Source organism: Cherax quadricarinatus, chromosome 64 (assembly GCF_038502225.1).
Source record: "Cherax quadricarinatus isolate ZL_2023a chromosome 64, ASM3850222v1, whole genome shotgun sequence".
NCBI lineage: Eukaryota > Metazoa > Arthropoda > Malacostraca > Decapoda > Parastacidae > Cherax > Cherax quadricarinatus.
The window spans coordinates 23,653,602-23,656,101 of NC_091355.1; positions in this window are offsets into that span (position 1 = coordinate 23,653,602).

The following is a 2,500-nucleotide window of genomic DNA, read 5'->3' on the forward strand; positions in this document are numbered from 1 at the left end:
ATTCCACTTACTGACTACTCTGTGGCTGAAGAAATACTTCCTAACATCCCTGTGATTCATCTGTGTCTTTAGCTTCCAACTGTGTCCCCTTGTTACTGTGTCCAATCTCTGGAACATCCTGTCTTTGTCCACCTTGTCAATTCCCCTCAGTATTTTGTATGTCGTTATCATGTCCCCCCTATCTCTCCTGTCCTCCAGTGTCGTCAGGTTGATTTCCCTTAACCTCTCCTCGTAGGACATACCTCTTAGCTCTGGGACTAGTCTTGTTGCAAACCTTTGCACTTTCTCTAGTTTCTTTACGTGCTTGGCTAGGTGTGGGTTCCAAACTGGTGCCGCATACTCCAATATGGGCCTAACGTATACGGTGTACAGGGTCCTGAACGATTCCTTATTAAGATGTCGGAATGCTGTTCTGAGGTTTGCTAGGCGCCCATATGCTGCAGCAGTTATTTGGTTGATGTGCGCTTCAGGAGATGTGCCTGGTGTTATACTCACCCCAAGATCTTTTTCCTTGAGTGAGGTTTGTAGTCCCTGACCCCCTAGACTGTACTCCGTCTGCGGCCTTCTTTGCCCTTCCCCAATCTTCATGACTTTGCACTTGGTGGGATTGAACTCCAGGAGCCAATTGCTGGACCAGGTCTGCAGCCTGTCCAGATCCCTTTGTAGTTCTGCCTGATCTTCGATCGAGTGTATTCTTCTCATCAACTTCACGTCATCTGCAAACAGGGACACCTCAGAGTCTATTCCTTCCGTCATGTCGTTCACAAATACCAGGAACAGCACTGGTCCTAGGACTGACCCCTGCGGGACCCCGCTGGTCACAGGTGCCCACTCTGACACCTCGCCACGTACCATGACTCGCTGCTGTCTTCCTGACAAGTATTCCCTGATCCATTGTAGTGCCTTCCCTGTTATCCCTGCTTGGTCCTCCAGTTTTTGCACCAATCTCTTGTGTGGAACTGTGTCAAACGCCTTCTTGCAGTCCAAGAAAATGCAATCCACCCACCCCTCTCTCTCTTGTCTTACTGCTGTCACCATGTCATAGAACTCCAGTAGGTTTGTGACACAGGATTTCCCATCCCTGAAACCATGCTGGCTGCTGTTGATGAGATCATTCCTTTCTAGGTGTTCCACCACTCTTCTCCTGATAATCTTCTCCATGATTTTGCATACTATACATGTCAGTGACACTGGTCTGTAGTTTAGTGCTTCATGTCTGTCTCCTTTTTTAAAGATTGGGACTACATTTGCTGTCTTCCATGCCTCAGGCAATCTCCCTGTTTCGATAGATGTATTGAATATTGTTGTTAGGGGTACACATAGCGCCTCTGCTCCCTCTCTCAATACCCATGGGGAGATGTTATCTGGCCCCATTGCCTTTGAGGTATCTAGCTCACTCAGAAGCCTCTTCACTTCTTCCTCGGTTGTGTGCACTGTGTCCAGCACTTGGTGGTGTGCCCCACCTCTCCGTCTTTCTGGAGTCCCTTCTGTCTCCTCTGTGAACACTTCTTTGAATCTCTTGTTGAGTTCTTCACATACTTCACGGTCATTTCCTGTTGTCTCTCCTCCTTCCTTCCTTAGCCTGATTACCTGGTCCTTGACTGTTGTTTTCCTCCTGATGTGGCTGTACAACAGTTTCGGGTCAGATTTGGCTTTCGCTGCTATGTCATTTTCATATTGTCTTTGGGCCTCCCTTCTTATCTGTGCATATTCGTTTCTGGCTCTACGACTGTTCTCCTTATTCTCCTGGGTCCTTTGCCTTCTATATTTCTTCCATTCCCTAGCACACTTGGTTTTTGCCTCCCTGCACCTTTGGGTAAACCATGGGCTCATCCTGGCTTTTTCATTACTCCTGTTACCCTTGGGTACAAACCTCTCCTCAGCCTCCTTGCATTTTGTTGCTACATATTCCATCATCTCATTAACTGGCTTCCCTGCCAGTTCTCTGTTCCACTGAACCCCGTTCAGGTAGTTCCTCATTCCTGTGTAGTCCCCTTTCTTGTAGTTTGGCTTCATTCGTCCTGGCCTTCCTGCTTCTCCCTCCACTTGTAGCTCTACTGTGTATTCGAAGCTTAAAACCACATGGTCACTGGCCCCAAGGGGTCTTTCATATGCGATGTCCTCGATATCTGCACTACTGAAGGTGAATACTAAGTCCAGCCTTGCTGGTTCATCCTCTCCTCTCTCTCTTGTAGTGTCCCTTACGTGTTGGTACATGAAGTTCTCCAGTACCACCTCCATCATCTTAGCCCTCCATGTATCTTGGCCCCCATGTGGGTCCAAGTTCTCCCAATCGATCTCCTTGTGGTTAAAGTCACCCATGATCAGGAGCTTTGCCCTGCATGCATGAGCTCTTCTGGCCACTCTAGCCAGTGTGTCAACCATCGCTCTATTGCTCTCGTCGTACTCTTGCCTTGGCCTCCTGCTGTTCTGTGGTGGGTTATACATCACTGCTATTACCACCTTGGGACCTCCAGAGTGAAGTGTTCCCACTATGTAA